At 44.8% G+C, this 14,809-nt stretch overlaps 1 long non-coding RNA gene across 1 annotated transcript in view; it reads left to right on the top strand.

Moving 5' to 3' along the window:
• The window catches only part of LOC108594010 (uncharacterized), a 28,180-nt gene extending 13,826 nt beyond the window's left edge, over nucleotides 1-14,354 (top strand). The window contains exon 3 of the long non-coding RNA XR_001914651.4: nucleotides 13,579-14,354. This is a non-coding gene — a long non-coding RNA (uncharacterized LOC108594010). The remainder of the gene's footprint in view (nucleotides 1-13,578) is intronic.
• Nucleotides 14,355-14,809: the final 455 nt, after the last annotated feature.

The raw sequence follows: 14,809 nt of genomic DNA, 5'->3' as shown, positions 1-14,809 counted from the left end.
AGCACTTCACTTGGAGGATTGGTTGTGGGGCAACTTCCACCGAGGACTTCCAGGGGTCCCCACACCCTTGTACTATGTGTCTTTCAAAAACACAAAGTCTCTCCTGCTTCAGGCAGCAGAGATGGAAATAAAAGGAAAAATGATCACAATGTTTAGGAATGAGATTTGTTTTTTCCAGGCACTGCTATTTCCTGAGGCTATTCTATGCCCTTTTTATTTGAATCTCAAAGGTCAAAAGATTTTTTTTTTTTTTTAAGCAAAGGTGGATGCAGGAGAAATCTAGCTATGAGAATGTGCATGGCAGGTTTCAAGGCAGCCCACGACGTGAGCAGCCTGACAACTTGGTCCCTGCGAGAGGAGGTTGGTGTGGGGGTGATGTGGCGGGGGCTGGATACAGACAGAGACCAGGAGAGAAACAGAAAGTGAGAAAAAGAGACAGAGAGAAAGAAACAGAGCCACACACACACACACACACACACACACACACACACAGAGAGAGAGAGAGAGAGAGAGAGAGAGAGAGAGAGAGAGAGAGAGAGGGAGAGAGAGAGAGAGAGAAACAGACCACATGTAAAGAGAATAGGAGAAGAGAAACACACACAGAGAGAGAGAGAGAGAGAGAAAGAAACAGACCACATGTAAAGAGAATAGGAGAAGAGAAACACACACACAGAGAGAGAGCAAGAGAGAAAGAAACAGACCACATGTAAAGAGAATAGGAGAAGAGAAACACACACAGAGAGAGGCAGAGATGGAACTATAAGAGACAGAGACAGAGAGAAAAAGAGACAGAGAATCAGGAGAGAATGGCTGTAAGAGGCAGGACCTCAGGTCTTCGGAGATTTAGCCAAGGGCACTGCCCACAGCGTGGCCTTATGTGTTGACTTCATTTATTCAAGAAATATTTAAGACTGCTAGGCTTGAGTGGCAACGAAGGCCCGCATGCCTCAAGCATTTTTCATGTGTCAGGCACTGTGCTAAGCATTTTACTGTATTATCTCATTTTGTTCTCAGCAGTAACTATATAGAGTAGTTACCATTATTATACTCCATTTTACAGATTGGGAAATTGGCACCTCTGGCCAGTGTCCCAGGGGTATTCAGTGATGGCGCCAGGTCTGCCTGCTGAGATTGCTCACTGTGCCATTAGGCCATTCCCATCACTATTGCTCTGCTCTTCTTCTTCTTCTTCTTCTTCTTTTTTTTTTTTTTTGAGACAGAGTCTCACTCTATCAGTCACACTGGAGTGCAATGGCGTGATCTCGGCTCACTGCAACCTCTGCCTCCCACGTTCAAGTGGTTCTCCTGCCTCAGCCTCCCAAGTAGTTGGGATTATAGGCACTCACTACCACACCCAGCTAATTTTTTTTTAAATTTTTAGTAGAGATGAGATTTTGCCGTGTTGGCCAGGCTGGTCTTAAACTCTTGACCTCAGGTGATCCACCCGTCTTGGCTCCCAAGTGCTGGGATTACAGATGTGAGCCATAGCGCCCAGCCCCCACTATTGCTCTTCTAAATGAGACAGAAAGTGAGGAAGGCTCAGCGGATAGGGAAGGAGCATCTGCTTCAGGAATTTTTCTTGTGGGCGGGGAGATCACAGGGAGCTGAATTAAGCCAGTAAGAAGGCTGTTTCATACAAACGTAGGGTTTTTAGCACAGTGGAGGAATGGGCAGAATTGACAGGGAACAATAAGTCATCCCCCTAAAAGCACGACCTGCCTGTGTCTTAGGAACACAAGGGTTGGAAGAGTTCAAGAATTCACAAACCGATGGCAATGAGAACATCAGGTGCGAGGAGCCACAGGGTCTTGGGAATTTGTTTCTTTTTTAAACAAGGCGCTAGCTAACTCACCACATCGGGTTGCTCTGCAGTGAGCACCGCTCGCTGGGCGTGTCAAGTCCTCTAGAACAGGGGTTTTTAGCCTGAAGATGTGGGTGGACTCCGGTTTGTTGGGAGTCTGCTGAGTTTGCATTCTCTGGAAGCAGACCCTGAGTCAGGGATTCCTCTAGAAGTGGTTTCATTTGGAGGTGATACCAGGATACTGCAGAAAAGGAACGGAGAAGTGAGGCTGGGAAAGAAAGAAAGCCAACAGAAAGCTTTTTTTTTTTTCGAGACGGAGTTTCACTCTTGTTACCCAGGCAGTGCAATGGCGCGGTCTTGGCTCACCGCAACCTCCGCCTCCTGGGTTCAGGAAATTCTCTTGCCTCAGCCTCCCGAATAGCTCGGATTACAGGCCGCGCCACCATGCCAGCTAATTTTTTGTATTTTTAGTAGAGACGGGGTTTCACCATGTTGACAAGGATGGTCTCGATCTCTTGACCTTGTGATCCACCCGCCTCGGCCTCCCAAAGTGCTGGGATTACAGGCGTGAGCCACCGTGACCAGCCCAGAAGGCATGTTATTGAGTGCTGCCAACAATGAGGTCCTGGTCTCCCTGGGAACTCTGGGGACGGCGTAGAACATGCTTCAGGGGTGTCCCTCCCAAGGGAAGGGGGAGCTGCATATTTACCCCTCAACCGCATCCCTCTTCAGCCAAGGTCCGCTTCCAGGCGTATCTCTCTGGCACTTCCAGATGTCTTAGGATCCACCAACACAGAGTATTTGATTCTTACCTGTGGGTCTTGAATCCTTAGGTTCTCAGACTTATTGTTAGAGGTAGGAAAATTGTACATAACATCGATATAATTTTCCAGATGAAGTATACGTGTTTTGTGAGTATGACCGAATTTTTTTTTTTTTTTTTTTTGAGACACAGTCTCACTCTGTCACCCAGGCTGGAGTGCAGTGGTGCGATCTCAGCTCACTGCAACCTCTGCCTCCCGGATTCAGGCTATTCTCCTGCCTCAGCCTCCCGAGTAACTGGAACTGCAGGCACGTGCCACCACGCCCAGGTAATTTTTTTTTTGACCAGGATGGTCTCGATCTCTTAACCTTGTGATCTGCCTGCCTTGGCCTCCCAAAGTGCTGGGATTACAGGGGTGAGCCACCGCACCCGGCCAGTATGACTGAATTCTTAATAGTTCTCCATATGTGTGAAGTTGGGGTGGGAAGACAGGATGAATTTTCTCTTTCTTTTTCTGGGGGGCAAGGTCTTGCTCTGTCGCACTGGCTGGAGTACAGTGGCACAATCATGCCTTGCTGTAGCATTGACCTCCTGGGCTCAGGTGATCCTCCTGCCTCAGCAAACTCCTGGCCTCAAATGGTCTTCCGATCTTGGCCTCCCAAAGTGCTAGGATTACTGGCATGAGCCATTGCACCTGGTCCTGAACAGATTTTTAAGTGTGCAGCAGGTACTGTAGAATTAGTTCATCTTATGCATTGTTTTTAGGTAAGCAGGGTGTGGTGGTAGGGTTGTAGAGAAAATCCAGGATCCTCATTAAATTTGAATTTCAGATAAACAACACTTTTTTTTTTTAGTATAAATATGTCCCAGATATTACACTTTCCCATTGGACCAACTTGGCTCATGTGACCACCTTTCCACTAATCACGGAACCTGTGATTGGCCAGACCATGGTCAGGTGTCCCACAGAGTCAGAACTTGATTATTAATACTACAGATTTATTTGATTTTCAAATTTAATTGGGTGTCTTGTATTTTTATTTTGTATATTTGGTAACCTTATGCGGAAGAAAGCCACGTGGGTAGGGGGTGGGAGAATTCCTGAGGTTGGGGAAGGAGAGGGATGTGAGTAGGTTCCCAGGAATGTGAGGCTCGTGGGGACAGAAATGGGTATGGAGGATTTTAAAGAAGTTTTTCTGTGTAATGTGCCTGGTAATATATGTCCCACTCAGTCCCTTCTAGAGAACCTCAGTACAAGTTACAGTCCTTGAAAGTCTTCTGTGTGGTTCTCTGGTTGGGGGGCAGCAGTGTATGAGCCCTGGGTCCCAGACCACCCCATTTTTGATCCATAACATGCAGCCTGGGCAAGGATGAGTAATCATGATGCTGGTTTCTTTTACTGCCAAGAATGAAGGGCAGCCTGCTAATTCTCCAAATCACATTTTGTTTTACCGGAAAGAATCCATTTCCTCAGATGTCTTTGTCCAAAGAAAAGAACCATTGTGAGGAAACAGACGTGTGATGCAGTTTCTGTAGGATTCGCAAGGCTTCCTGAAGAATCCCAGGCTGAGGATGCCATCTGGTGGTTTAAGGGGACCCAGCTTTCCAGTGACACTGGCCCTGCGTTGGGCTTCTCTGTTGGCTAATAGTCATTGCTTCACCAAATATTTGAGGACCTACTCTGTGCTGGGCACAGTGACAGCACCACCAACAATAGTATTAATGACGTAGTTTTAGAATAGTGCGGGCATACCTTGTTCCATTGGGCTTTGCTTTATTGCACTTTGCAGATACTGAGGGTTTTTTTTTTTTGAGACAGAGTCTCACACTGTCTCCCAGGCTAGAGTGCAGTGGTGTGATCTCGGCTCACTGCAACCTCTGCCTCCCAGGTTCAAGTGATTCTTCTGCCTCAGCCTCCCTAGTAGCTGGAATTACAGGCAGATGCCACCACGCCCGGCTAATTTTTTGTATTTTTTGTAGAGACGGGGTTTCACTGTGTTAGCCAGGATGGTCTTGATCTCCCGACCTTGTGATCTGCCCTCCTGGGCCTCCCAAAGTGCTGAAATTACAGGTGTGAGCCACCGCGCCCAGCCTTATACTGAGTTTTTTTTTTTTTTTTTTTTTTTTTTTTGCAGATGGAAGGTTTGAAGCATGAAACAAGTCTTCTGGCACCAATTTCCCAACAGCATGTGCTCACTTTATGTCTCTGTGTCATGTTTTGTGAATTCCCACAGTATTTTAGCTTTTTAATTATTATTATGTCTATTACAGTGATCTGTGTCATGTTTTGTGAATTCTCACAATATTTTAGCTTTTTAATTATGTCTATTACAGTGATCTTTGTCATGTTTTGTTAATTTTCACAGTATTTTAGCTTTTTAATTATTATTATGTCTATTACAGTGATCTGTGTCATGTTTTGTTAATTTTCACAGTATTTCAGCTTTTTAATTATTATTATGTCTATTACAGTGATCTATGATGGGTGATCTTTGATGTTATTACGGTAATTGTTTTGGGGTACCATGAACTGCACACGTAGAAGATGGCAAACTTATTCCATAAATGCCGTGTGTGTTCTGACTGCTGCACAGAATGGCTGTTTCCTCATCTCTCTTCCAATCTTCGGGCCTCTCTGTTCCTTAAGCCACAAAAATATTGAAGTTAGTCCAGTTAATAACCCTACAATGGCCTCTAAGTGTTCAAGTGAAAGGAACTTTAAATCAAAAGGTAGAAATGATTAAGCTTAATGAAGCAGGTGTGTTGGAAGCCAAGACTGGCCAATTGCTAGGCCTCTTTTGCAACTTAGCCAAGTTGTGAATGTAAAGGAAACCTTACTAGAGAAAACGGAAAGTGCCAGTCCAGTCAACACACAAATGAAAAGAAAGCAGAACAGGCTTACTGTTGATACAGAGAACGTTTACAGGTCTGGAAAGGAGATCAAACCAGCCACCACATTTCCTTAAGCCAGAGCCTAATTAAGAGCAAGGCCCTACCTCTCTTCAATTCTGTGAAGGCTGAGAGAAGTGAGGAAGCTGCAGAAGAAAAGGCTGAAGCTAGCAGAGGTTGGTTCATGAGGCTGAAGGAAAAAAACTGTCTCTATAACATCGAAGTGCAAGGTGAAGTGGAAAGTGCTGATGTAGAAACTGATGAAATTACCCAGAAGATCTAGTTAAGATCATTGAGGAAGGTAGCTGCACTAAATAATCAATTTTCAGTGTGGATGAAACAGCCTTCTAACTGAAGAAGATGCCTTCTAGGATTTCCGTAGCTAAGAAGTCAATGCCTGTCTTTCAAGCTTCAAATAACAGGTTGACTCTCTTGTTAGGGGCTAATGAAGTGGGTGACTCCAAGTTGAAGCCAATGCTCATTTACTATTTCAAAAATTCCAGGACCCTTAGGAATTATGCAAAATCAGGCCGGGCACAGTGGCTCACTCCTGTAATCCCAGCACTTTGGGAGGCTGAGGTGGGTGGATCACAAGATCAGGAGTTTGACACCAGCCTGACCAACATGGTAAAACCCTATCTCTACTAAAAATACAAAAATTAGTCAGGTGTGTTGGTGTGTGCCTGCAATCCCAGCTACAGGAGGCTGAGACAGGAGAATCACTTGAACCTGGGAGGCAGAGGTTGCAGTGAGCCAGGATCATGACATTGCACTTCAGCCTGGGCGACAGAGTGAGACTCCATCTCAAAAAAAAAGAAAAAAAAAGAGAAGAAAAAAATTATGCAAAATCTTCTACCCTGCCTGTGCTCCATAAATGAAATAACAAAGGCTGTATGACAGCACATCTCTCTATGGCATAGTTTACTCAATATTTTAAACCCACTGTTGAGACCTACAGCTCAGGAAAAGATTCTGTTCAAAATATTATTGCTCATTGACAATGCACCTGGTCACCCATGAGCTTTGATAGTGATATACAAGGAGATGACTATTGTTTTCTTTCCTACTGACAAAAAATCCATTCTACAGGCCATGGATCAAGGAGTAATTTTAACTTTTAAATCTTATTTAAGAAATACATTTTGTAAGGCCATAGCTGCTACAGATTGTGACTCCTCTGATGGATTGAGCAAAGTAAATTGAAAACCTTCTGGAAAGAATTCACCATTCTAGGTGCCATTAATAACATCTGTGCTTCATGAGAGGATATCAAAATATCAACCTTAAGAGTTTGGAAGAAGTGGATTCTAACCTTCGTGGATGACTTTGAGGGGTTCAGTACTTCAGTGGAGAAAGTAATTCAGTTGTGGTAGAAACAGCAAGACAACTAGAATGAGAAGTGGAACCTGAAGATGTAACTGAATTGCTGTAATCTCATGATAAAACTTCCTGATGAGAAGCTTCTTCTTATAGATGTGCAAAGAAAGTGGTTTCTTGAGATGGACTCTAATCCTGGTGAAGATGCTGTGAACATTGTTAAAATGACAGCAGTGGATTTAGAACGTTACATAAACTGAGCTCATAAAGCAGCAGGATTTGAGAGGATCCACTGCAATTTTGAAGGAAGTTCTACTTTGGGGAAAATGCTGTCAAATAACATTGCATGCTTCAGAAACATCTTTCATGAAAGGAAGAGTCAAACTTCAAAAGTTTGTGACAAATTTTACTGTTGTCTTATTTTAAGAAATTTTTAGTCATCCACCCACCACCCTGATTAGATAGCATTCATCTGTATCAAGGAAAGGGCCTCCACAGCAAAAAGATTATGACCTGCTGAAGGCTGATGATCATTAGCACTTTTAGCAATAAAGCTTTTTTTTTTTTTTGAGATGGAGTCTTGCTCTTGTTTCCCAGGCTGGAGTGCAATGGCTCAATCTCAGCTCGCTACAACGTCCACTTCCTGGGTTCAAGTGATTCTCCTGTCTCAGCCTCCCGAGTAGTTGGGATTACAGGCGCATGCCACTATACCCAGCTAATTTTTCTATTTTTAGTAGAGACAGGGTTTCATCATATTGCTTAGGCTTGAACTCTTGACCTCAGGTGATCCGCCCACCTCGGCCTCCCAAAGTGCTGAGATTACAGGCATGAGCCACGGCACCTGGCCAGCAATAAAGTATTTTTAAATTAAGGTGTGTACACTGTGTTTTAGACATTATGCTATTGCACACTTAATAGACTACAGTATAGTGCCAACATAACTTTTGTATGCACTGTAAAACCAAAATGTGAGATTCACTTTACTGAGATGTCAGCTTTATAGTAGTGGTCTGGAACAGAATCTGCATGATCTCCAAGGTGTACCTGTAATTTCTTAGTTCAGTGCAAATAACAAATTATACTGGGAGTATAAGGAAATAAAAGCTCGGTCTTTAAAAATCTGAGCGAGGAAATTAATGTCGAAACTGCGTTTTACTATGCCGTGTCATCTTTCAGTGTAAAAGATTAGTTAATCTTGAATAGTGATACAACATGGAGAGAGAAAGAGAGATGGGGGGGAGAAGAGAGAAGAGATGGAGAAACTTGGCATGGGAAGTTAGTGGGGGCACAAGATCTGAAAAGCAGGTAGAATTTTCCAGAAAATGTTATTTATACCTTAGCTGTGTTTTTAGATTCCACCTGGATGAATGGTTTTCTCGGTTTATACTTTGCAAAACATGTAGATCCATCGCTTCAATTTCACAATGTCCATAGCTAATTTCACGAATTACGTTTTATGCTTCTCTCAGGCGGAATGATGTTGGCACCCCCAGAAACCCAGCATTCTCTCTTTTTTGCCTTAAAATATGTTTTTTAAATTTCATAGACATGGGGTACTTGTACAGGTTTGTGGCATGGTTATATTGTGTCATGGTGACGTCTGGGCTTCTAGTGTATCCATCACCCAAATAGTGAGCATCGTGCCAATTATGTCACCCATCACCCAAATAGTGAGCATCGTGCCAATTATGCCACCCATCACCCAAATAGTGAGCATCGTGCCAATTATGTCACCCATCACCCAAATAGTGAGCATCGTACCAATTATGTCACCCATCACCCAAATAGTGAGCATCGTGCCAATTATGTCACCCATCACCCAAATAGTGAGCATCGTGCCAATTATGTCACCCATCACCCAAATAGTGAGCATCGTGCCAATTATGCCACCCATCACCCAAATAGTGAGCATCGTGCCAATTATGTCACCCATCACCCAAATAGTGAGCATCGTACCAATTATGTCACCCATCACCCAAATAGTGAGCATCGTGCCAATTATGTCACCCATCACCCAAATAGTGAGCATCGTGCCAATTATGTCACCCATCACCCAAATAGTGAGCATCGTACCAATTATGTCACCCATCACCCAAATAGTGAGCGTCGTACCAATTATGCCACCCATCACCCAAATAGTGAGCATCGTACCAATTATGCCACCCATAACCCAAATAGTGAGCATCCTATCAATTATGCCACCCATCACCCAAATAGCATCGTACCAATTATGCCACCCATCACCCAAATAGTGGGCATCGTACCAATTATGCCACCCATAACCCAAATAGTGGGCATCGTACCAATTATGACACCCGCCACTCAAATAGTGAGCATCGTACCAATTATGCCACCCATCGCCCAAATAGTGAGCATTGTACCAATTATGCCACCCATCACCCAAATAGTGAGCATCATACTAATTTTGCCACCCATCACCCAAGTAGTGAGCATTGTACCAATTATGCCACCCATAACCCAAATAGTGAGCATCGTACCAATTATGCCACCCATTACCCAAATGGTGAGCATGGTACCATTGTACCTATTATGAACAGATGACTTTTCAACCCTTACCCCCATTCCTCTCCCACCTTTTCTCCCTTTCGGAGTCCCCGGTATCCATTATTTCCATCTTTATGTCCATGAGTAGCCATTGTTTAGCTCCCATTGATAAGTGAGAATGTTTGGCATTTGATTTTCTGCTTTTGAGTCATTTCACTTAGAATAATGGCCCGAGTTCCATTCATATTGCTGCAAAAGACATGATTTTATGCTTTTTAATGGCTGCATAGTATTCTGTGAGGGGCATATGTATCACATATTCTTTATCCAATCATCTACTGATGGATGCTTGGGTCGATTCCACAACTTGCTATTGTGGATAGTATTGTGATAAATGTACAAGTGCAAGAGTCTTTCTGATGCAATTATTTCTTTTTCTTTGGGTAGATACCCAGTATTAGGATTCCTGAGACTCAGGGTTTTCTGCTTATCCACCCCGTCCTTCTTCATATATTGCTTTTGTCTTCAAGCTGATCTCTTCCATTCTGAGATGGCCGTGGAAGTCATGACATGTCATGACGGGGTTCAGGGTAGGAAGACAGGGGCATGGGGCTGGAGCTGTTGCAACTGTGTCTGCCCCATTTGATCAGGAAAGTGGATAATTTCTGAGAACAGCCCCTCTGCCCCAAGCCAATTTCTGCTGAGGCTCACTGGTCAAAAGGAGTAAAGAGGATCAACCCTAGCATTGGGGGAGGGTTGAAAAGAATGAGTGACAGGATTATCCCAAGTAAAACCGACCACACTCCATTGCCTGTGGCCAGGTTCATTGTTGCTCTGAACAAAATTAGGATTCTGTTACCGAAGGGAAAAGGAAAGAGATATGACTGGGCACTTTTGAGTGTCTTCCCCAACGTTCTGTGACAGTTAGTATAACTTTTCTCTTCTTCTTTTTTTTTTGAGATGGAGTCTTGCTCTGCTGCCAGGCTGGAGTGCAGTGGTGTGATCTCTGCTCACTGCAACCTCTGCCTCCTGGGTTCAAGCGATTCTCCTGCCTCAGCCTCCCAAGTAGCTGGGACTACAGGTGCCCGTCACCATGCCTGGATAATTTTTGTATTTTTTGGTAGAGAAGGAGGTTTCACCATGTTGGCCAGGATGGTCTCAATCTCTTGACCTCGTGATCTGCCCACCTCGGCCTCCAAAAGTGCTAGGATTACAGGTGTGAACCACTGCTCTTGGCCCTTTTAAAATTTTTTTGAAACAGTGTCTCACTGTGTTGCCCAGGCTGGCGTGCAGTTGTTCCACCATAGCTCACTGCAGCCTTATCCTCCTGAGCTCAAGCGATCCTGGCCAACTTTTTATCTTTCTTGGGGAGTCCCACATGATCCAGGAAGAAATCACCCCCCTCCAGGGTCCCTCACCCCACTAAGCTGCTAATCATGGATGGAGTTGAGATTCAAACCCAGAGTTTCAGCTTTTAAGCCACTGTTTAGTCCATCCCTAACACCTCCTGGAACAGGAGCCAAAAAAGGCCGGTTCCTTCATTCAGGGCATCCCCAGGCTGAAAGAGCCTTGCTTTGTTCTGGGCACCCTGGGAGGAGGTAGCTCTGCTATCTGAAGGCTGGCTTTTGGTCATGTCTACCCTCGCATCCACAGGGAGCCAGACCTCCTGGGTGCTGTGCCCTCATGTACCAGCTGTGGATAAGTGACTTCACCTGTTTGCCCATCAGACGCTGCATCTCTAAAAGAAGACGGGCTAGTTTCTTTACTGACAAAAGTAAATGAGAGATTAAAGTGCATCGAACAGCTAGGAAATCTAAAAAGTATTCTAGAATTTAAACAGTGTATTTATTTAAAATGTAAGAAGCAGCCAGATGTGGTGGGTCACACTTGAAATCCCAACACTGTGGGAGGCTGAGGTGGGAGGATTGCATGAGTGGAGGAGTTTGAGGTTGCACAGAGCACCACTGCTCTCCACCCTGGGCTACGGAGCCAGACCCTGTCTCTAAAATAAATACATAAATAAAATAAAATACAAACGAAACAAAACAAGCCGGGCACAGTGGCTCACGCCTGTCATCCCAACACTTTGGAAAGCCAAGGCAGGTGGGCCACTTGAGGTCAGGAGTTTGGGACCAGCCTGGTCAACATGGTGAAACCCTGTCTTTACTAAAAATGCAGAAATTAGCTGGGCATGGTGGCGGGTGCCTGTAATCCCAGCTACTGGGGAGGCTGAGGCAGGAGAATCGCTTGAACCCGGGAGGTGGAGGTTGTAGTGAGCCAAGATCGCACCACTGCACTCCAGCCTGGTCGACAGAGCGAGACTCCGTCTCAAAAAAGAAAAAACCAATAAAAAACCAACCACCACCACCACCACCACCACCAACAACAACAAAATAGAGCTAGCTAGCGGTCAGCAAACGCCAGCCAGCATCATTGTTGTTACTGTGCTATCCTGACAGGGATCGCCTTGGTCACTTTTTGGGGTCTCTTCTCTCTCCTGGCCCCGGTCTCTGTCTTGTTTGGTTTGGCAGAAGCACATCTACTAGTGACAGAACATCAGGAGAAGCTCTGTGTCTTCACTATTATTCTAATCTTGAAGGACAGCCAGGCCTGGGAAACGGGATCTGGGTTTCTGAGGCATCGGGGCATGCTCTGACCTTTCCGTCTTTTTTCTTTCCTTTATTTGTCCTTCCTCGGAATCACTGTTCTTTCACTGACTGAGTGACAAGCCCATGAATGATCAGCCGAGCTCTGGTACTGCAGGCCGCCCCAGGTTCACTGATTCGGCTTCTCCCCATGGGGCTCCTGAGAAGCCCAGCCCTCTGTTTGCTTTCTCCTTTCTTTTTCATTTTTTTTTTTTTTTTTTGAGATGGAGACTTGCTCTGTTGCCAAGGCTGGAGTACAATGGTGCCATCTCGGCTCACTCCAACCTCCACCTCCTGGGTTCAAGTAATTCTCCTTCCGCAGCCTCCTGAGTAGCTGGGACTACAGGTGACCACCGCCATGCCTGGCTATCTTTTGTGTTTATAGTAGAGATGGGGTTTCACCTTGTTGGCTATGCTGCTCTCAAATTCCCGACCTCAGGCAATCCACCCACCTCAGCCTCCCAAAGTGCTGGGATTACAGGCATGAGCCACCGTGCCTGGCCTTTTAAAAAATATTTAATGGCCGCTTAGGAATTCCAAGAAGCCCCAGCCATAAAGGGGGTCAGTGGCTACCCTCCAACTGTATCTCATAGTGCTCCCATGGAACATACTGGCCATGCCTGAAGCTCGGAGCAGGACAGGAGAGCTGGGAGAGATGCCATCTGTAACCAGGAAGGCACAGTCACCATAGGGCAAATCAGAATCCATGCAATCCGAGGTGGTCTTCAAAGAAGCCAGCCAGGCGAGGTGGCTCATGCCTGTAATTCCAGCACTTTGGGAGGCTGAGGTGGGTGGATCACCTGAGATCAGGAGTTCGAGACCAGCTTGATCAATATGGTGAAACCCCATCTCTATGAAAAATACAAAAATTAGCCAGGTGTGGTGGCAGGTGCCTGTAATACCAGCTACTTGGGAGGTTGAGACAGGAGAATTGCTTGAACCTGGGAGACGGAGGTTGCAGTGAGCCGAGATCACACCATTGCACTCCAGCCTGGGCAACAAGAGTGAAAGTCTGTCTCAAAACAACAAACAAACAAACAAACAAACTTGGAAAATGTTAGCTCTTTGCAGTGCCCCCAGAGATTAAGTCATGGAAATTCTTGTCTCTCAAGAAGGGCTCATCTCTTTCTGGGATTTAAGTAATTTGGGTGTATTTGTGTCCCCAGATCTCTGAACCCTTTGGGGTTTTTTAAAAACTTTTTTTTTTTTTTTTTTAAGTTTAACTGGCTTGTTCTCAGGGTTGGGTGGACGCAATGATTTCTTGAGCTTTTTATGTTGCAACGAGAGGTCAATGTCCAATAAACAAGTCTTGAATGAATAAATACGATTCTGACCCCCTCAAGAGAGAGATTTCCATAGTTTTGCTGATTTCCATTTCATAACCGATAACAGTCACAAAACATCACAGCTAGTTTTTCTACTTTTCGTGTATGTGTGTGTGCGGAATATTTTGTGGCATTTCACGCCAGAGGAAAGACTGTAGATGGAACGTCTTTCTTATTTCTCACCCCTTGGCCCTCTGCCCAATTGCCGGAGAACAGATTGAACTTGAAGGATTTAAGAACAGCAATTTTGGTGCCTCTGCTTGGCCAAATTGTGTGCTTTTGGCCGTGTTGCTCTAATTCCCATCAACATTTTTCTTCTGTCCTTTCTTCTAGGCGTCATCGGGAGAACTGGTTTGTCAAATGGATGCAGGCCCGGGAGAAAACATCAACTAAAAAGACATCAGTTCTGCCCTCTTCACACCACTCTCTGGAAATGCTGTAATATGCTGTTTTGGATGGCTGACTTTAAATCCTATGTAATGTGTAGGGAACATTTGATGGTACTTGGGTATATTAGGGATGAAGAAAGTGGCCCAAAGTCATTTTCTCTGTTCTTAAGGATGGTGGTGGACACAACTGTCATCAAAGCCTTGTTTTATACTCTCAATTCAACTATTTTGTTGTTGTTGTAGATGTAGGAAACAGTCTATGAGGCGGCAAACAATGATGAATGAATTAAACATATACTTGTCCATAGGGTCTTGCCACTCTAAATGTGTCTTGAGCTTGTCTGATCTTGGAAGCTAAGCAGGATCAGACCTACTTAGTATCTTGGATGGGAGACTGCCCGCGAATACAAAAGCCTATAAGTTCCCAGCACTTTGGGAGGCCGAGGCGGGTGGATCATGAGGTCAAGAGATTGAGACCATCCTGATCAACAGGGTGAAACCCCGTCTCTACTAAAAATACGAAAAATTAGTTGGGCATGGTGGTGCATGCCTGTAATCCCAGCTACTCGGGAGGCTGAGGAAGGAGAATTGCCTGAACCCAGGAGGCGGAGGTTGCCGTGAGCCAAGATTGCACCATTGCACTCCAGCCTGGGTAACAAGAGCGAAACTCCGTCTCAAAAAAAAAAAAAAATAAAAAAAATAAAATAAAATAAAATAAAAGCCTGTAAGTGCTGCAGACTTTTGAAAAAACAAAACAAAACCACACACACTTACCTTACACTGAAAATGTGTGTCTGTCATTTTAATAGACTCCCAACTTATGAAGGGTAGATCAAGAAACAATTACAAAACTCTTAGGTTACCTACAAACCCTCGTTTAAAAAACTCGCTATCCTACTGAGAGCTGTAGGAGAGAAGTGGGGCCGGGTGCAGTGGCTTATGCCTGTAACCCCAGCACTTTGGGAGGCCGAGGCATGTGGATCACTTGAGCTCAGGAGTTCAAGATTAGCCTGGGCAATATGGTAAAACCCTATCTCTACAAAACAAACAACAAAACCCAAAAAAACAAAAATTGGCTGAGCTGGGGACGGTAGCTGGTGGGGTCCAGCTACTCAGGAGGCTGAGGCAGGAGAATCACTTGAACTTGGGAGGCAGAGATTGCAGTGAGCTGAGAT

This window comes from Callithrix jacchus, chromosome 1 (genome assembly GCF_049354715.1).
Source record: "Callithrix jacchus isolate 240 chromosome 1, calJac240_pri, whole genome shotgun sequence".
Lineage (NCBI taxonomy): Eukaryota > Metazoa > Chordata > Mammalia > Primates > Cebidae > Callithrix > Callithrix jacchus.
The sequence above is the reverse complement of the archived record's forward strand: the minus strand, read 5'-3'. Positions and strand labels throughout refer to the sequence as shown.